Source organism: Haemaphysalis longicornis, unplaced genomic scaffold (assembly GCF_048455015.1).
Source record: "Haemaphysalis longicornis isolate Haplotype H1 unplaced genomic scaffold, Haemaphysalis longicornis Haplotype H1 scaffold_2, whole genome shotgun sequence".
NCBI lineage: Eukaryota > Metazoa > Arthropoda > Arachnida > Ixodida > Ixodidae > Haemaphysalis > Haemaphysalis longicornis.
Genome location: NW_027526295.1, coordinates 271,244,874 through 271,266,529, shown reverse-complemented (window position 1 = coordinate 271,266,529; position 21,656 = coordinate 271,244,874). Strand labels below are relative to the sequence as shown.

Below are 21,656 nucleotides of genomic sequence, written 5' to 3'. Positions count from 1 at the left end.
AGTCCAAATCATGTTTTGAACGGCGTGCGACCCTTCAGCAGTTACCGCGCTGCGATAGCACACACACCGGTCGGGATGTTCGTTTTTCAACGCAATAGCACACCTCGCACTTCAAAGACACGCAGAGCTTTGGGACTTCTTGTTCGCGGACATTGAAAATACACGGGACTCTCGCAATATAAGCTTCGCTTAAAATGGTTGTCAGGTGTAGGTACCCTTAACAATACTTCTATTTTGGAACAAGGAAGTAAAAGAAAGACCGGAACGCCAAAGAGACTATCAAGTAGTCTGCTACTTTGCAGGTGGAGAGAAAATGTGAAAAAAGGAAAAAGGTAATGAGGTAAAAGTAAGAACAGAGTTTAAGTATGATCAGCGTTAGGGCACTAGACATTCTAGTTCAGTGATTGTCGCTAGTCCTTTGTGCAAGTTCGTCGTTCGCAGGAGGTGTATGGGCGCTCTTGTCGCCTTATAGGCCAATTACGAAAAAAAACCAGAGAGGTAAGATCTCAGATCACGGCCACTGAAAGCCTGTGTTGTTGTACAGAGTGGATGAATATTTCTTTCAGATTAAAAACGTAGACACTCGCGTTAGAAATGCAGCATGGTCTCCGGCGTGCCGCAAACGTAAGGCGCCTTACATGCTGCCGCCATCCCGACCAAGTAGGCGCAAGCGCTCGTGGATGCCGCCGCCTCCAGCCAGAGAGGGCAAAGAAGGATTGGGTCAGATCGTGGCAGACTTCATCAGTTTTTATTTGAGCAGTACAGCGTTCTTCAGCTGAATGTGGCCTCAAAAAGCGACTAAAGAAGCGCGGCTTCAATAACACTGACTCCCAAAAACGTATCAAGGTTTGCAGAAACGTTTCAAGGATAAACATTTCATTTTATTACGAACACGGGTGCTCTGATGGGCTTCTTCTTTGCATACACAAGCTCCCCGTCATTGACAACCACGCGTTAGACCTAGAAGAAACACGCAGCACACTGCCCTTGTTCAGCGTACATATTGCGCGAGCAAAAGAAGAAACGGGGACGTCTGCTCCCATCAGCGAACGAGGGAGGAGCGGCGACCATTCGGGAGGGAGAGGAGGGCGCTAGCGGACGGGAGCGAGGGGAAAACGGAAAGAGCGAGAAGGGAACGAGAGCGCTCATCCCAGTCGGATCTGGGACGCGGAGCGCGCCTGTTGCGGGAACGCCGTCCTCCCCAGCCACGCGCTTGGGACTCCCGCGGCGGTCAACTGACTAGTGTTGGGCGAGCGGCTCGGGTGTAACACCGGTGCTGGCGTTAGTTGACCCCCTGCCTCAAAGTTATCACATGCGCCAGGAGGACGTAGCCCGATTGTCAATCTCTTTGCCGGCCAAGTCACCGAATTTCGTATGAGTGAGTAAAATATAAAACTCGTAAGACAGGTGATCGGGTTTTTTCCGACATTCAGATTTGAGCAGCGTGGGTTTCTGGTCACCAGTCACGTGCCAATTTTGTTTTGCTCGCTCGCAACGTCGTGGACATTGGGACTATTTCGAGGCAATTTGCGGCGTTTCTTCAGAACGTGTCTGGACTGCTGACCTCTCAACAGGCTTTAGCGACGCATCAACCTAGCGCCCGATACTGGTGAGCTGCCTCTGGGAATTATGACTTGTGCTTGTGTTTCATGCATGTGCAATATTTTTGAACAGTGTTAAAACGGGGCTTTTAACGTTGCGGCTGACGCTGATAAACACACATCAGCGCATAATAAACATAAAATGTCTTTATATGGTCATCTTATAGACTCGAGCATGAAAGGTGCTGATCACTGCTGAAGTCCAAACGAATATTTTTGAGAAGAAAAAAGAAATACTTGGGTTGTTTTGGAATACAGCCGCAGACCGCATTATGTGCTTTAGTCGAGGGGAAAAGTAGTGGCGCAAGTGTATTTGCATGCTTCCGGCAAGAAAAGAAAGTCTGTTATGCACTCCTCCATGACTGAGCACCTATTCGCCGTAATGCAAAGTTCTGGTGTGATGAAACTTCTGCTAGAAGCGGCGGCGCCAAAAATGCGTGCCAGGCTGTTTGAATAAAGTAGGCGTGGACTGTAGACGGTCCTTCTGCAGCATTCATGCCGCTCCGTTTATGTGGTGAAGTGTAATATTGGCGCGTCCACTCAAAAAGGATAGTGACTGCAATACTCTGCCCGCTGGTCTTGCGCTATACTATATACCCAGGGGTGCTGGTTCCTGTGCCCTACTTAAAACCCTCAAGGCTCTACGCTGTCGAGGAGTGCATCCTTCAAGCGTCAAAACTTGTGGTGCAATTGCGGAGCCGTCACCGACCTTCTTATGCATAATACATTTAACCGAAACAAAACAGCGGAGTGGTAAGCCTCCCCTCCATTTCTGTCCATCATTGGCCACGCGTATGGCTCAGTGACCACGTTCCTGCGCCGCAATTTCTGAGAAATTCACTCCATAAAAGACGGAGTGTTCTGTCTTCTTCCATTTACTTTTATGTAAAAACACTCAAAATTTAGGAGTAACACTGAAAACCGCTTGTGAAATCTACCAATTATTATTTTTTTATTAACTGGAAAAGTAAATGTTTGGTCATTAAAGCTGGGAGATATAAATTGCTTTGGTAATTTGTTACCAATAGGGGTTCTACCGACGCACGAATTTGGGGCATGCTTCTGCAAGAGAGCAACTAATTTTAAATATTGTCAAAGAAAATAACTTGGTTCTGAGCGTTTGTTAATTTGGAAAAAAAGATTATAGATATTTGAATTTTACGAAGTAAGATGACTTCCACCACGGCCACCGCAATATTTTGTTTTATTTGAACAGTACAGGAGCCGTAACTTTTCCGCATTCAAGGCGAAATTAAGCAAATGTAGTACGACAGAGGGCAAAATACTAGGACTAGGACTTCGAGTTTTACATAAACGATATCCATACTGATTAACGCAAACATGCTACCAACCGATCGACCGACTGAGTAGCTGACTGACTGACTAACTCACTGCTGACTGACCAACCGACTGACTGACTGACTGACTACCTGACTGCATCATCATTACCCAGCACGAGCCTCTGGGCCTGGAGGCTAGAATTTTGGAGAGTATATTACACTAGAACGAGAGAAGCCTATCTAAAGCGATATTTTCAGAACTTCTAACGCTAACCTAACGAAGAAGGCCTAAACATGGTTGCACAGATCCGTCAATATTTTTTATTACATAACAAAAAATATATCTCAAAACACATTTAGGCTTTCTAAACCTTTTTTCTAACTGTGTAAAAAGGACTCCTGGCAAAAAGATGTTCTCACAGCTCCTACAATATTAGCCGTACGAATGTTCAAAGGCCCATACGCTTAGAGATTACCCATACGAATGTCTAGAAACAACTTTGCGGGACGCTTTGGGAACTACACTCATAACGAGGTAAATGAATAGCATGTAAAGGAAAAGTGCTCTAATAACTACCACAATTTGTTTTAGCTGCAAAAAGTTATCGATCTGCTTTTTGTGTCTGAAATGGTTGGTCCAAATATAGAAACAAACAATGCCAGGATCTCTGAGAAGTTCAGTACTAACGGGAACTAAACAGTTAAAAGAAAATTTTATAAACTACTCAACGCCCTGGAGAAACCATTATGCTTGCACACTCGACGTACATAAACATTAAGCGCCCCGAAGATTTCTTCTGCAGTTGTAATGCACCTACCATTTTACAGACATTACATTGTACCAAATGACTGCAAGCTTGTTCGACTGCTCCGAATGAAAAACAGTCGTTTTTTTAAGGCACGTATGCTTTTTGCCTGAGAGGACGTGTTTATAATTTATTCAGTTTGTTGATATTTTCCTAAATAATACTAAAAGCCTGGTTTTGGTTTTGATATCTATGAGTATACATTTTGATATTTGCATTGCGCACCCCGTGTGTGCCTACTTGCGTGCTGCCGTTTTGTTGATGCACTGTTCTCGCTTTCGTGGCGCTATATACGGAGCAACATAGAGCTCATAAAAGTTGTGGCTCATTTTTCCTTAAAGGGGCACTGACACAAAAATTTTGCATCTTGTTTTTTTTTGTTGCGATAAGTAGCTAGTGACCTACTTATAACCTGTAGAAACCTCATTTGCTTCAGCGTGCGACGGTTGTTTAATTATAGGCATTTTCAATGCGGCCAGTCGCAGTTTCGGTTTCAGCGAGTGCCGCGAAGCGATGGATTTTGTGGATTTTGTGTGAACAAAGCTGACCACGTGACCGTCGGAGGGATATCACAGAGCAGAGCCGCCGTAGCACTGTCGAATCCGCATCGACGGCAGTTTCTGCGAATGCCCCCACGTACTGATCTCGTGAGGCGCTTAATTAAAAAGCGACCGTGGATGTGACGCAGGCGCTGCGAGTGCAAATGCTACCGCGGCTAAAGAACGACGCGCGACGCTCGAGACGGTGGGTGGCAAGACGCACGCTGGGAGCAGCCGGCCGGTCTGCCTACAGGTCCGCCTACAGATGTGTTCGGCTTAGCACTGCGGCGGATATTCGAGTGCCGCTCTCGTAAGCGGTGCAGATGACAATTTTTAATGCAACCCGCCATGGCATCATTAACTCCTTTCTCATGTAAGCCACCATGGTCGGCACTTGGGAACACTTTCGTGCAGCGGTAACAAGCTATCACTCGAGCTACCTGCGCCGGCCTGGGCCACTTCGCGGCCGTGGCCGCCGCCTGCACAGCGAACGTGCGGCTAGCTCAGTGGGCTTTTCGTGCCTCCGGCGCTTTTTCGCATCCAATGATAATAAACAGTAATAGAAAAAGAGTGCCTGGAATAGCTGTAGAACTTTGGTCGCGGCCAGCTGCCCGATGAGCTGACGAAATCACGGCGCCTCCGCCGCCAACGATCGGGTCGTTCGCTCTCGAGAGCAGAAGCTCCGCCCTCCGGCCCTCCGATTGGAGCGGCGAGCCGGGCGAGCCGGCGAAAAACGCCGGCAGTGCGGAAGCGGCAAACAAAAACTCGTGACGTGTTTGGACGTTGTTTATTTACACAATATCCTCGGGATGTCGATTGCGCGTGGTCCTCTGCTGGCTGCTTGGTTGCGTTTCGCACACTTTAAAATTGATTTTAAATATGTTCTAGGCTGTATTCGCCGCTGATATTTTGCAGATGATGTATATGTGTTCCCACCAATCTATCTCCGAAGTTATCTCGCCTTCAAAATTTTTAATATCAGATGTTTTGCGGCCCGTTTTTATATAAGACAAACTTTCACCTGTTAGTATTTGAAGTAAGATCAATATACTGTCCATAGTCACTACCCAGGGGTTAGCAGTTTCTGAGTCATTTTTGAGGATGCAAAGCCGCCAGTTTGGTATATATAACCATAATTAAGATATAAATATTTACCTGCTCTTGAAAAACAAGGCGAAAAATGTTTTTTTAAAGGAAGCAAAGGTAATCAATGTATCAATGTATCAATGTCTGTATTTGCTTTCCATATCTTATGCTTCCCTCTCTGTAATGACCCTCAAGTGAGGGTTGACAGTATAAATAAATAAATAAATAAAATAAAAATATACTCTGCACCATAGCCTGACCGTAACAATAATGGAGCATGTTTATTTAAAGACCTTGACTTTTCCCAAAACAGTCATTACAGCGGAAGTATATCAATGTCATTCTTCACTAAGTTGAAATTGAAAAGCGTTCGTCGTTCCTTAACAAACAGCAGGCGCGGCTGTATCATTCATCCCGTGTACGCAGGAACAAATCAATAAGGATGTAATCCAACTCTATTATTAGGCAGTTTTAGAATAGGGGAACCCGGCGTTGGGGCCCCCAAGAAGTTAGGGAAACCCAACGCAACGCGCTAGCGCGCGGCGAGTTTTAATACAGGGGCGTCCCCAACAGCCCGCAACCGGCTTGCGTTGCTCGGCTCGGCTCGGATGATCGGAACATTAGGCTTAGTATTGTGGGGAATAATTGATCGACGCTATCTGTGCAACTGCGAATGACAGTCCCTGACACATCTTTCCACCACACCTGCATCCCCTTTCTCGCATCTGGAATTTTATTTTCGCTATAACTTACATTTAAGCGATCGGTGACCAAGACATCTGCCGTAGCCTGTTCTGGTTCTTTCGTGCAGTTAGTGCCCTCTTCGGCCGCTCGCCGCACCACGCGCCGCGGTGCCTGGTCGAGCCGTTGAAATTACACGGCCGGTCTGCGTAGATAAGCATCGCGGCAGATATCTGATCGCCGCTTTTAAAATGAGCGCTGATAACAATCCCTTGCAGAATTTTTCAAAACACTAACATATACTTTCTCGCACGTGGAACTTCTTTTTAGCGATCACATTGGATAGGAAGAGCGGCGACAAGCTGTAGGTACAGGGGTCTGCGCCGGTTCGTGCCGCTTCATGGGCCGTGCGCGCAGGCACGGCCGACGTGTGCGCGGACCGTTTCCGAGGGCAGAAAACGCTTCACGATTTCCTGCTTTAAGCGGGGGAGACATGTCCATTCGAGCAATACGGTTTCCGACGCGGCGCGTCCAATTATCTAGCAAAGTTGGGTGCACGCGGGAGCGGTAGGTGCGGCGTGTCATCCGGCAGCAAAACCGGTTCTCGGGGCGGAAAAGCCTGCGGGGACGCCTCCCTTTCTGTTCATGTGCTCGACACTTTATCCATTTCTTTCAAAGGACGCGCGGAATCTACTAATTTAGCTCAGTGGTCCTGGTAGTTGATCGGGTGGATCGGGAAACTAGCCGCAGGTTTCGCTTCAGCCATAGTCACGCGCTGTCTCGCTGGCTGCGAGAGCGACGCAAGGAACGCAAGCTCCTCTTGGGCCCAGCTTCGGGGAGCCCGCTATTTCGGCAAAATAGCGTGCTCGCTGAACGCAAACCCCAAACCCCAAGGACGGCTTGGGTTCTACGCATGCGCAGTACTGCGCCCCAAGCCGCTCGGGGAACCCACAGCGTTGGGGCCCCTTATTCTAAAACTTTATTTGTTAGACGAATTTCTCGCGTGTACTCGTAAGCCGCAAGTGAGAGCTGTGCGAATTTGCTTTATGCGCTACCGAACTTCATCGAGATTTGAAAACGTAAACAAGAAAAGCTACATCTATAATTTTGAGCGGAAGCTGTCGCGGAGTCTGTCGGATTCGCCCGTAGAAGGAGAACTGGGATCTCTCAATTCTGATTACCGTCACCATAAATGTCTCAGCTTGTGTAAGCAACTTAAAACAAGAAAGAGACTATCCCAGCAGTAACTTGAGCGCGTATTCCGCGAGGGTTTTCCCACTTTAAGCTCCTAACGGGCGCATGTCCTGCAGCACTGCTGGTTCAGTAACTGCAACGACGGCTCTGTGGAAAGGCCTGGGCGCGGAGTGCACGATGATGTTTCACAGCTGGCACAGTAACAAGATTTCGCTTTTAATTTATGCCTTTCGTTCCACCAGCAACAGCTCCATACTTCCGTTCTGGTCTTCGCTACGCTGCGCGAAAGCGAGACGTCGTCCATCCCCCATCCCGACAGTTTATTGCCGGAGTGTTTGTTTCCGGACAGCATGAACGAGGGAAAGCAGTAACCTTAACTCGGGAGAACGAACAATAAGCCACTCTAGCTAACGCGGGATGACAGCGTGTTTCCGCGTTCGCGTTCTGGTGGTTTAAAGGGGGCGGAGATACGCCTGGACTACGAGGTGCGCTGTAGTGGAGCACTTCGTATTAATTTGGGGCGCCCGGGGATCTTTCCATTGCTCCGAAATGTCGACAGACGAGCGCTCTTCGTTCTTTGTTACAGGAAAAGAATGCGTTAGCATCTGAGCCACTATGTGAGGCACAGCCTACGTCAGCGTATTAATGTTTGGTTCTCGATATGTGCATCCTTGTTAGTCTTCGAACATTATTCCACATTGAGGAAATTTGTCGGGGCACTTAAGTCTGCACTTTGAAGGCGAAAGACTGGCGATACTCATTAAAATAGCTATGCAGACGAAACCAACTTTGGTTCAATCGAAATATTGCCTGGTTAGCATCGTACTGACACCCCTTTTATTGTAAACTTCGCTCAAGTAAGCTATACGATTAGGAAAAAAGGGAATGGTCATGCGACTCACTCGCTCATTTCCCGCACTAGAACATCTGACGTAATACGCATACTCGTGCGATTGGCTGAGGCTGGCATAAGCAACCGAAAGCAGACACGTCTTATAAGCTTGCAGGACGAGCTATTTTTGCTTAAAGGCAATGTACATTCGTTTAATAGCGGTAAGAATGGTGGGGTAAACATTGGAAGTTACACGTAAACATAGAAGTACCAGTGTGTTCTGCTGTTGGTACAGCGCGCACTATGCTTGTTATAGCTGCCCAGCAGTCCGACGCTTTGGGGTTGTCTCACAGGCACTGGCCGATTGGCGTAAGCGACATTGTCTTACGTTGCACTGCTTGTCAAGTAGACCCAATGTTTCATGAAACGAGTACTTCCAACTGCAAAAAGAAAAAAAACAAAACAAGCCAGGGGTAAATACGGCCAAAAATAAAGCAAAGGCGGACAGTGGTCTTTCAGCGCAGTATGGTAGCGCCATCTAGGACGACGGATGGTAAACAAAGCTCCGCAGTCTGCTGCAGACTAAACAGCCCACAAGCGCTCGCTTGAAGACCTGTCCTTGTTACGTCATCGCAGACATCACGAAACACACGATTTGGCGGGAGAATAAAAAATTTCACCTAAATTCATTAATTTCTAAGTGAATAAAGCATTGTTTGCTGCGGGAAAGCGCTGGCGGAACTATAAAACATCAAATCTTTCGAATAAAATCAACTTCTATTTTGTCGGCATGGCGCCTTTAACTCTTTCGTGACCATGAAAAAATGGCCGATTTTGAGTGCTTCCAGAAAACTTCTTTTTTCTCTTGAGATACCAGACATATTTAGCATTGCTATGCATAAAATTGTAGCTCATAGATTTTTCTTTCAACCACATAACAGCAGTTTTGTGAAAGCTGTAATTTTTGACAGTTAATTTATCAAGGAAACCAAAAGAAATGCACGAAAACAGTGTGCAGAAAACACAAATAGGCGATTTTACTGAGCCTAAAAAATATTTTACGAAGTATAACATATGCAAAATGTTCCTACGTTCCTAAGCTATGACTCAATATATACATCGGCGCTGTACACCGAGTTTTGGATTATTGCGAGCCCGCCAACGTAGTGGCCCTGACGGCTGTTCCACACCACAACGCCACTTGAGAGTCAGTTGGTCTCTCTAAAATACGCATCCAAGCATGCTTGTTTGTGCTCTCACACAAATCCTTATCACTGCAGTCTTAAAAAGCAACAAAAAATTTTTAGCGCTCTTGAGAAGCAGCGCGCGTCGCTCCGCAGTGCTAATTTTACACGAGCACCAGACTATCTTGAAGATCCTAATGCGGTACGGCGTGGTGCATTTGGCAAAATATCCCCGCCGCACGTTGTCCAGACCCTACACATGAAAGTAATACCGCAGCCGTCAGATATTAGGCACCTTTTGTTTATAAATACAGTGCGAAGTAAAAAAAAACGAACCTTGCCTGGCAGCACTTGTCGATGTCTGAGACTGTTGAAAGGGACAGTCTTCATCAGAACTAAAATCTGAGGAATACACATCGTTGCTGGAGTCATAACTGCGGCTGGGGTAAAAAAAACATCGGTAACATCGTCGGGTTCTGCCGGCGCTGTTATTATTCCACAAATGTCACTGCCCAGCCAAATAAGATAGCCAATCCTACAACCTCCACGGCTACAGAACTTACGGCCATCCGTTGCAGTCTTCGCACCATCGAGCAAAGTTCGTGCCGCAGATGGGCTATCTTCTGTGATTCGAAGGCTGCATTTCAGTCACTCCAGTCAGCCCTGTGCCGGGGACCTCATGAACAGCTCGTGACAGAAATAAGAATGGTGTACGACCGTGCTACCCAGGCCGGTCATGATGTCACCCTGCAGTGGCGTCCCATCCACTGCGGCATTGTCGGCAACGAAAGTGCGGATGCTGCCGCCCGGCTGGCGCTTCAAACAGCGGCGACTGTGCTCATTCCACTGTCTAGGACGGACGCAGCTAGGGCCCTCCGCATACTTGCCCGGGAAACACCAATCTCCCAATGGCATGCAGAAGAATTCACATGTGCACGCATTGGTGCGCTTGACCCGCACCTGCACCGTCCCCTTCCACTAAGCCTCCCACGGTCTGACGCAACTCTTTGCCGTCTCTGGCTGGGGGTGGCTTTCACAAATGCTTATTCATACACAATATGAATGGCAGCAAGTGAGGAGTGCGAAACGTGTGGCACGCCCGAGACGATCCCGCACGTTTTATGCGAGTTCCCACGCTGCTCGCTTGAAAGAAAAAGACGACGTCATCGACTGCCTGCACTCTGCTTCGCATTTTTCGTCAGTCGACCTAAGATCTGGTTACTGGCAAATTCCGATGGATCCAGCCCACAAAGAGAAAACGGCTTTTGTTACCCCCGACGGACTCTTCGAATTCAACGTCATGCCGTTCGGCCTCTGTAATGCTCCTGCTACATTTGAGAGGTTCATGGACACAATTCTGCGGGGCTTGAAGTGGGAGATTTGCTTGTGCTACCTCGACGATGTGGTAATTTTCGGCCGTACTTTTGAAGAGCATAACACACGCCTTGACACTGTCCTGAACTGCCTAGGAAAGGCCGGTCTTGTGTTGAATTCGAAAAAGTGCCACTTCGGTGAGCGGCAAGCACTAGTTTTGGGCCACCTAGTTGACAAACATGGCGTTAGACCTGACCCGGAGAAGATCGCAGCCGTCAGCCATTTCAAGCCGCCCCAGTCTGTGCGTGACCTTCGAAGTTTCTTAGGGCTATGCTCCTATTTCCGCCGGTTCGTGCCTAAATTTGCAGAGCTGGCTGCTCCTCTGTCCTATCTTTTGCGCAAGAATGTGCCTTTCAACTGGACGCCAGAGTGCGAGGACTCATTTTCCCAACTTAAGTTTTTGCTCACTTCTGGCCCGATACTTCGCCACTTCGACCCATCGGCTTCGACCGAAGTGCATACGGATGCCAGCAGCATCGGCCTCGGAGCAGTACTCGTGCAGAGGCATCACGGGGCCCAACATGTCATCGCCTATGCCAGCCGCACACTCAGCAAGTCAGAAAGAAACTATACTGTGACCGAGCAGGAATGTTTGGCGGTTATCTTCGCTGTGCAGAAGTTTCGCCCTTACATTTACGGACGTGCTTTTACGATTGTCACGGATCATCATACTCTGTGTTGGTTGGTTGGACTACGTGATCCATCCGGGCGACTCGCCCGCTGGTCTCTCAGACTCCAAGAATACGACTTCGTTATATCCTACAAAAGCGGCCGCCGTCACACCGACGCTGATTGCCTTTCCCGGCTACCACTTTCAACGACTGCGTGCGACGCGGACAATTTCGACGACTACCTCGCGCCAGTATCTGAGGAATTTCCCAACGTTGAAACCTTTCGACGAGAGCAACAGAACGATCCCAAGCTGGCCCCATTCTTCGCCGGTGCTCGCGCATCCGCCCCTTCTCATCGCTTTTCTCTTCGGGACGGCCTGCTTTACAAGGCAAACTACGGAGCATCTGGTGCGCGGTTTCTTTTGGTTGTACCAGAGAGTCTGCGCTCTTGCGTACTGCGCGCTATGCACGATGATGTGATGTCTGGACACCTTGGTTACGCTAGGACATTACACCGCGCCCAAGAGCGCTTTTACTGGCCCAACATGCGGCGCACGACTGAAAAAAAAGCCGCCCGCATCTTCCCACGGGGGGAACTCGAGTAAATGCGTCGCATCTACTCGAGTCAAGCAAAGCGTCACGTCAAGGGAAAGCCAAGCAAAGACGCCCTTGACTGAATTCCGAACGCGCGCTCCGCCGCTTATATACGTTGAGGGGACTGCGTAAGCCGGTCCCAGACGACGACGTTGGCGTACTTGTAAAGCGGCATGGACTCTAGGTGTTTGAGCCAAGCGCGGATGTTGCTTGGCCGGAGAACGGCACACCGGTTATATGCGCAGCGCGCCCGAAGGAGAGGAAACCGCGGAAGAGAGAGTACTGCACATGCGCCGGCCCAAGTGCGTCTGCCGCGGTTATGACGCAACGTGCCGCGGCTATGACGCAACACAATCCAACACAATCCCCTTTAATCCAATCCAAAGAGTGTTCGAATCCAATCCAATGCCCCTCGCGAGAGAGTGTTCGCTTTCGCCTCGACTCGACGCGCATGCGCAGTGAGCGTGCGGACTACGGACGCCAACGCGGGTGACATCGTGAGTTACTGAAATGCTCTGCATTTAAAAAGCTTTCGTCAGCACTGAGGAACCTGGACTCTCGGCGGCCATTTTCAGAAAAGAAGATTCTGCGCTACTGGCCCTCTCTGTCATCCGCTCAGAAGGCGACTAAGGAACTTTTACGCTTTCTACGGGCGATGAGCTTATAAACACCAGACTATAGACTGAACGCCTCCAGTGTCAATCAGTGTCAGTGCTTCAGCGCTCGGCATACGTGTCTACTCCAACTTCTCTTCATTCTTTCTTTTCTCTTTTTTGCCGATTTTCCCTTTCCCACGTGCAGGATAGCAAACTAGGCTCTAGCCAGGTTAACTTTCCTGCCTTCCTTCTACACCCTTCCTTCCTTGTTTGCACCTCTTTCTGCGCATTCGTTTTTTCGTTTTACGACGCGAATTATGTCAGCAAGCACACTAGCACACACTCAAGGTTTACCAGAACCAGGGTTCTGCGAGGTTGGTGTGCACCTGTTTTGTTCACGTGTCATTACGTTCAGTTGTCACGTGGCACCCTCTATTGTAGAACTTTTGCGTTTACAGTTGTTATATGTAGGAATTTCGTGAAGCGGGCACGTTGGTCCTTCAAGGCTCCCGATTCTTGCCCAATTTTTCAAGGATTGAACACTAAAATTAAAACACAACTTGTACGTTTTTGAAATCATCTCAAATTTATCTCCCAAGAAATAGCGACCTTCCTACACAAGTCATTGCAGTTGTTCTCCCGTTTATTATGTTTCAGCTTTTAAATACTTTGGAATATTTTTGATTCAGACATGTCACGGAACAGCCAATTAGTCTACATTCCCAAACCTCAAACAACATTCTACGCCGACGATCTTACCCTTTTGTGCAACTGTGGGTCTCCCGGGTCAGTGCAGGACACCTCGAGCAAGGTATCGATGTAGTCACTGCATCTCAGCACAGCGAGCCGGTATTCGGCACCTGAAAATACGAATAGCTTCTCATTGCGAAAACTCTCTATCAACGCCAACACAACCATCTCACCACTCTCACACTGGTGGGGTGCACCTCATCTCTCGTGCACTATCCCCCCGAATTCTTGTACTACATATCCATGAGTCATCTAATCAGGCCAATGTGGCTACAACAGCTAAAGTTTGCCGTCAGCTTACACATCCAGTGTGCCGCACTTTCAACATGCACGCCGGGCTCCACGAGGCTCAAGTCAGGCAGCTCGTACATCCCTTTGCTCTCAGTAAAATTCTTTATACAATTCCTTATATCTCTCTGACTTGTCACCAAAGACAAGTTGCGCTGTATAAGACCGCCCTCAACGTTTGGGTGAATACGCCCACTGACCGCATACGCGGGGCTGTTCTTGCCCCTGAGAGATCTCATACAACAACGTAAAGAACGGCAAATGGAGCGTCTTTCAAACACAAAACAGCGGCACTGGATACTTCACCCCGTTGCTCCCAAACCCATTGACCTGCCTATCGATAGCTCTCCTTCAGCGCTCCCAGATAACCTCAGAATTTCTCCCGTCCCACAGAGCGTTGCAGCTGATACCAATCTAGGGAGACGTTCTGCTTGAGTTACCAATCATGTCCATCCTATTCATTCTTCGATCGTCGACTACCCGGATGCACCACGGACGCACGTCGGAGCAGCCGCTTATTCAATCGCAAGTTGCAGCGAGGTAGTCACGCGCACCCTTGGTCCTTTCATTAGCCCCCTTCTTAGAGCGACTCAAGGGAGTCGAACCCTCCCAACAATCACCATTATTCAGGACCTTTCCTTAGTACCCCCTAATCCCTCAGGATATATCATGTAGACTGATTCAGTGCAAGGCAAGCGCGCCATTCACATGGGCAAAATTCCTGAACGACTACAAGATGATGTACCTGAAGCTTAAACAAAACTACGCCCTCACACTGTCACACTGACGTGTTGCTTGTCACGCTGGAATCCCAGGCAACGTGGTAGTGCATAGCCTAACCCGCGAACTTCTTAACCGGGCGCCTGTAATTCCCTGGCCATATCCACCAGCGTGAACACAACTCTCCACTACAAACAGGAAATAATGCTCCGCTAAAGAACATCAAAGAAACTCTTCGTACACTTCCTGCTCCAGACCAATTTCTATACACCACCCAACTCTGCATTCTTCGAAGCAAACATCCGACGCTCTTCAGCATGCCCCAATCGTCTCGAACAATACGCTAATTCAGAACATTGCGTTTTATCCTGCCCGATTGCAATCAAGTCCCAACAATTCCCGCATCCTCCTCCTTCAACATGGCGGGCTTGGGTAGCCTCGGACCAGCTGACTGACCAGTTGGGATTGGTGAACCTGGCCCGGGACATTCTCGACGCTTAATGTTGCGTTCGAATAAGTTTTTAGATGCGCCGCTGAGAGCATCTCTTGTCGGCGGCCCTGTCCTTCCTGCGTGCGTCCGTCGTCGTCGTCGGCGTCCGCACTCTCCTCCGCTCACCCCCTCTCCTCTCCGATAGCGAACACTCTCTCGTGAGGGGCATTGGATTGGATTCGAGTGGATTCGCTTGGCTTGGCTTGGCTTGGATTGGATTTGGATTAGATTGGATTAAAGTCGATTGTGTTGGATTGTGTTGCGTCATAGCCGCGGCAGACGCACTGGCGCCGGCGCGTGCCCAGGTGAGAGCGAACACTCTCTCAACATCTGCGGGTGTGCGGCCCAGCGCGCTCTCACTCCGCCGGTGGGCGGCGCTGCGCGCGGTGCTGCGCATGTGCAGTACTCTCTCTCTCCGCGGTCTCCTCTCCTTCGGGCGCGCTGCACATATAACCGGTTTGCCACTCTCCGGCGGCCTTTCGGTCGACGGTTGCTCTCCGCTTGCGCTTGGACCCCCCCTCAGCGTCGCATCACACCAGGGTTCCCGCGAGGGGAGGTGGGCGTAATTTTTCCTCCTCCTCCACCCAAGAGGGAGAGGGGTATTGAAGCGAACTGTAAACGAGTTGCCCGTAAGCAGCAACCCCTTCCGTACATGAGAAAACTGTTTATTCTTACGGCTTCGCCACGCTTATTGATCGCGCATCACTCAATGCGAACGCGCTGCCATTATTGTTTGTAAGGGGTCTGCATCGATGCTGCATATCAGGTCACCGCAAAACTGAAAAGGGAAAAAAAAACAGAAAAAGCCAAGTCCTCAACCTTTTCCCCCACCACCGTGATCCGTTTTTCTTAGGGATTAGTCTCCTTTGTGGAGACTTTTTTTCACCAACTATGGGGAACAAGAAAGTAAAGGGAACAGTCACCACTTGAAGTACGTTTTTAAAATAAAAGAATTGCAACTAACAATTAATTTCAGATAAAATTACTGATTTGCGTATGGCACACAATTCAACACTGGCAATACTGTCGGTCTGCTCAAAAACTGCGTATAGCTGCTACTTCCGAATCCGTTCAGCGGTTCGTTTGAGATTTACCCATAAAACTTTTCCGATTGTTATTTCCTGTCCCGCCTTGTATGTTTTATACCTGTGTTACACGAGCGTTTGAAATAACATTTGAGTCGAATGGTCTTCGAAATTTCAAATGCCATTCGAAGTGGGAGCAGTTCCGCCGATCTACACGACACCTCTCAAAGCAGTCGAAAGTTTCCGCGTTCGCCCGCCGTTTTGGTGTCGGTACTGCTTCACTGTGTCGTTCCTGACAAAATTTCAATGTTAGAGTTAAAATGGGCAAAAAAAAAAACAATTATTCGTGATAAAATGTATACCAATCTAGAAGCGCGCACAAAACATGCACTAACAGTCGTTTTTTTTTTTTGCATCGCCGCTGTTGAGAGTGCCAAGTTAGTCTGTAATCCTAGAGCGAGTGGCAGAAAACAAAAACAAGTGAAAACTTATGAAGATTGCATACATTTAACACCAAGCTTTACTCGTAAATAATTGCTTTATAGTTAAGGCATGGAGAAACTGCGCTTGAGAGTACGACCGTTCGCGTTTCAAAGGCCTTTAAGAACCTCAAAGGTTGTTGGTCGTTCTCCTTTGACTCAAACGAGGCCTTCGAAAACCGTCGTGTAGCAGTTCGAAGCTGTCATTTGGGTCATATGACATTGAACTCAAAGGCCTTCGACACGCTCGTGTAGCGCAGGTATTAGTCTTTTACAGCCAACAGCGGTGAATAGATCATTATAAAAAAACTACCACCTCCCCTCGCGGGAACCCCTGTGTAGATGCGACGCATAGGGGGTTCACGTTGCAGCGTTGGACAGCGGAGGAACGGCGCTGGAACGATGGAGCGGAGCGGCGCAGGCACCGCGTTTTATAGCGCGCATAACGGTGAGGGGGCGCGCCGGCGCCAGTGCGCCTGCCGCGGCTATGACGCAACACAATCCACTTTAATTCAATCCAAGCCAAGCCAAGCCAAGCCAATCCAGTCCAAGCCAATCCAATCGAATCCAATCCAATGCCCCTCGCGAGAGAGTGTTCGCTATCGGAGAGGAGATGGGGTCAGCGGCGGAGAGCGAAGCTGGTGCGGCGAGGAGAATGGGGGAGGGGCGGACGCCGACAACAACGACGCCGACGCCGGATGGAGGGACAAGGCGGGTGAATGAGATGCGTGGCATCTAAAATCCCGAGCAAAATCCACTAACCTTAAACCTGGGGAGGGGCAAAACATGCAGCGTATAAGTGTATTCTTGGCGCCTTGGAGTTTTTACCCACGGAGATGAAACCTTTGGGAGGTAGAGGTAATACAGCTTTGCTGTAAGTCTCGTGTCCATGAAGCACGAAGTGTTCTGGCGCGAGGAGTTGGAAAACGAGTGTCCCGGTGCTGTAGTACCGCGAATGCATGAAACGATGACGACGACGGGAGACGCCGACAGCCCGAGCTCTTACGGGGCTTCCCCTCTAATAGGGCCAAAAGAATTGTCGGTGAGGGGCGTGTTGTTGCTCATCGTCGGCAGCCGTTTGGTGCACGTTCCGCCCAGTTTGTGACTTTCAGTTGCGTGGCTTCAAGGTCACAGAAACACTGCCGCCATAACCCGTTCTACATGGGGCGAATTTCTCTTGCGAATTCGCAGCTGCGGCGCTGCTCGTGCACCAAAACGTTCTATTCTCGTTGGTGTGGCGTATTTCCAAATGTTTGGAAGAGTCGAACTTCTCTTGTGAACGCCGCTTAGCATTCGGCAATATGTCGCAGCAGTGAAAATAGGAAAATAAATCGTTTTGCCGCACGGGCGGCGCCGCAAATGCGAATTCGCAGGCGAAATTCGCCTCATGCAGAACGGGCTATAGGCGCTGGCGGAAAGAAGGGTACGTGGCAGTGTCGGCCTGAACCCCTTCGCCACCTGAATGCACAAAGTGCTGCACCACTACCGAACACGATGCCTACAAACTCAGGCGAGCGCTTAAGCGGGTTAATTGTGCGTTTGAGAAAGATGCAGATAGATAATTTCAGTTCAAAGAGTTCCGGCTCCAGTGCTTTTACCACAGTGATTTATTAAATCTGTTTTTAAACTAAACGTGTAATGAAATACGAGACTGCATAGTTTTAGACTTGCTGACTTGTAAACAAATTGAGAAGCTTGGCTTTACGCTTTAGGTTTTTTTTTCGCTTAACGCAGTTTAACTTGCCACAGTATGGCGAGCGAGCGAGAGAGAGAGAGAGAGAGAGAGAGAATAAACTTTCATGAAATTGAAGAAAGGCTTCAGAGAGGCCTCCTCATTACTTAATGCCTTGAGCACGGTCCGCGCCGACAGCCCCTTCGATCAAGCGCACCTGATCTTCGAGGTCGTAGCTGGCCAAGGCTCTCTCCCAATCTCCCAAAGATCTGTGGAAAACTTAATAAAATGCTTTGTTGGGCTTTCGACAGATTTTTTTGAGATCTGTGGAAAAGTGGAGGTTTGTGGGAGGGGGGGGGGGTAGGGTAGATTTGTCGCCGCCGCCCATTACATGTCTGAAAGCCCAGGTTCTCCACAGAAGCGACAAAGGGTAGAAAATTGCACCCCATCAAAGAGGTAAAGTCTGTTAGGGTAGAAACGAAGAAAAGTATTTTCATATTTTCAGCTTGCTGCGCAATATAATTCCTGAAGAGCCTGAGAGGACCATTTTGCTCAAGGTATGGTGTCGCCGGCCACAACACTTGCGCCGAGCAGGCTTTGCGTAATATCCTGCTCAAGCATTCTAGGAAAATTCAGCTTATGCAGTGCATAATACGACATTTTTTATGCAGTCACGAAGAAAAAGAAAACGAACTAAGCCGTGTCTAATCTTCGCGTCACCCAAATCACTAGGCACCTTAAATGCCCGAAGAAACGTTCTAGAGCCCATGGCTGATTTGAAATAAAAACAACCGCCGGATCCTGTTTCAAAGTTTCGGCACCGTGGCTAATCCTCTCTCACATCTGTCCTGGCGCAACTTTCGCGATCGAGCTTTCCTAAAGGATCGTACTTGCATTTCTGATTAGCCTGTATTCTAATGCGCGAATCCCTCGATTGAAAATTTGCGCCCATGAAGGGAAAATGCGTGTTTTTGTTCTCCAAGGAAAAGGATCAGCGAATGGGCGGATTTGAGCCGTCCGGTGGGGCTACTCAATAAAGCGGGGCTTAGAGGAATTTTCATCCCACATGAGATCCTTGGGCTGACGAACTGGGATAAATTACCCTCTATAGCGCAGAATGCCGTGTTTTTATTTAACAAAATAATAAGCGTGAACATGAGCCACGCTGAATAGGCAGCCCAAAACGTTCGGTACGCGATGATCAATGATTGATCAATGGCTTTGCTATAAAAAGTTTAGTTCACAGTCATGGGTACACAAGTTGAGCTAAAAAGCAACGTGTAGAAGACGAAGTGCCAATAATAGGCCTCCTGGATATTGCGGGCTGGCTGCATATACGAAGGTACATTGATTTTCTCACTCATATCAAAGGTGTCAGCCTCTTTCAGCTTTTTCGTGTAGTCTTTCAGGAGCTCTTTTTAACTTTTTTTTTCTATTCCCAATAAACCAAGGTTTCAATTGGCTTTAAAGTTTCCCTAGTTCCCTTTTTCCAGCTGATTTCATTCCACTTCAGCTATATCTGTATATAATTCTGCACCCTCATACAATATGCATTCTTCCCTGTAAGCTGCACCGCTCAACTTCAAGGAGCTTTTCGTACGAAATGGAAAGATTGACGTGTTATTATGCACATTGCAGCAGCATAAGGCCACGTATTATGATTTGGAGATTCAAGCAAACTTTTAGTTATCCCGCCAGCTTATCACCGACACTGATGGTTTCTAGTTTGAGGAAGTTCTCAAGCAATCACAAACAACGTGTACTCTTTACGATAAGAACCGCACGTAGTGGTATTTTTATTCGAAAAAAAGCCCCCGCTATGGTCATGGTGAAGTAAGGCAGCTATAACGAGACGCGAAGCTCGACTATTCTGGCGGTGGATATCAGTGTTTCTTCTGGCATGGAACGCAGAAAACGTTTCTCCGGTTCCCCGAACTGCGTAACACATCCAGTGCGATTCGTTTTTCTTTGGCGCATCCAGAATTCAAAAGCGTCGCCTCCGTGTCTGGGTTGAGTGTTATCGACGTCTCGCATGAGCCGTCTGGCCGGAAGTGGGCGCAAGCAAGAGACTCTGAAGACGACAATAAGAGAGAGAGAGAGAGAGAGAGAGAGAGAGAGAGAGAGAGAGAGAGAGAGAGAGAGAGAGAGAGAGAGAGAGAGAGAGAAATAAAAAGAATAAGTAAAAATGAGAAGAAATCGAAGCACTTTAACCGGATGGCCGATTTCCAGAGGTTTTTACCTTGCTTCACGCCCTTAAGATGTGTGCAACGCTGCAAGCTTTGACTATGCAAAAGGCGGGTGTGTCTATGCGCACAACTTCAGGTTCCTGGACACTGGGATGAATGCTTTACGCAATGGTTCGCTCCTGGGGTAACCGAGGCAGAAGCAACTCATCCCCAGCCATTCCGGTGCTTTGTTACTTTAGACCGGAAGAAAGACGCAAGCCGTTAGCCAACCTAGTTAGGTCCCTCGGTGAAGGTCAAGTCGCGCCGTTGGGTTGAAAGGCACAGGGGGTCGGCCTGCCACGTCCGTTGTCATTGTGGAAGACCCTTTAGTTCGCCTCTTCGTTCCGACATGTGCACTTCGGTTTAAAAGGAGATGTAAAAGAATGTCTTGCAGATAAGATTCGCAGTAGTATAGAGTACTTTGAATCCACCGAACGACAGAGAAAAGCAGCCTCGCTCTAAAATGCGTTGGCTCTACACTAGTATGGCCTTATGAACAATTATGGGAGACTTCCTCGCTGTTTTAAAAGGCTTCGGTTGATTCATCTGTCATTGGAATAAGAAAAACACAAAGCAGAAATTTGCAGAGAAATCTGCAGCTAATCGTGATTTCCGGGTCGGCGGCTGTCTTGTGGGTGTGCTCGGCGAGCGACGTCCTGCTGGCGGGTCGCTTCGGCAAAGGTATACTGGCGTTATTTCCGTGACGGATATGGCGTCAGCGAAATCTTGGTGCACCCCGCATTAAACACTTTCGTGTTAAAATATAAATCCCGAAAACGAATAACCCTAAGTACAACGTACTCTTTGGTACTAAAGGTTGTTTCCTCGCAGGAAGACCCTGCGTGATTCCCTCGCAGGAAGACCCTGCGCAGGAAGACCCTGAGTGAAGACCCTGCGTCATATCCGTCACTTCCGTGACGGATATGACGTCAGCGAAATCTTCGTGTAACCGGGAATAAAACACTTTCGTGTTAAAAAAATCTGATTTCCCTTTGCTCAGGTAGATGGGTATAGTTAAGCCAAACTAGTGCCTGTCTGCACGTCCAAAACCAGCCGCGAAAGAAAGGAAATTTTAAAATCTTTCATATCGCGAGCCGCATTCGCACTGAAGCTCTTTAATCGTGACGTCTTTTCTTCGGCTTGCCCTCACAGCCTTCTTTGCTCGGCACCGACGCACCCATAACGGCGCACACACGGCCCGGCTCAGGCTGAGTGAGATCACAAGGACGAAGTGCGTTCCGCTCTGCCTGCTTGACGGATCAGGACTGCACACACACGCTGCTAATGCGGGTGCGCAGTGGTACTCGTTCAGCAAGGGAATAGACGCCGACAAAAGGCAAGAGAATCGATGGCTCAAGAGAAGCGTTCGAGCCAGCGGAGGCCCCGAAGCAACGCCAGAACGGCGACGTAGACGGATGGATGGACAAAAATGGAAGGTGTTCAATGAAGGCTTTCATCCGGCTATAGAAAGTGCAGGATCAGCGGGGAAAGTCCGCGGACATGGCTATAATGTTTTTGTGTATCGCGGCTAATGCAGGGCATTTAATCGCTCGCAACGCCGCCGGCTCTTATCTCCTCGAACGACCTTCAAGGGGCCAAGTAACTTTGCACAAAGGGTCCTTTTCACTG

The 21,656-nt window shown here is 48.6% G+C and overlaps 1 protein-coding gene across 1 annotated transcript in view; it reads left to right on the top strand.

Annotated features, from left to right (window-relative positions):
* The first annotated feature begins 1,168 nt into the window (after positions 1 to 1,168).
* Positions 1,169 to 21,656, top strand: part of LOC144168637 (secretin receptor-like) — a 223,913-nt gene continuing 203,425 nt past the window's right edge. The window contains exon 1 of the mRNA XM_077697583.1: positions 1,169 to 1,609. The gene's annotated coding sequence lies outside the window, so the exon portion shown is untranslated. The remainder of the gene's footprint in view (positions 1,610 to 21,656) is intronic.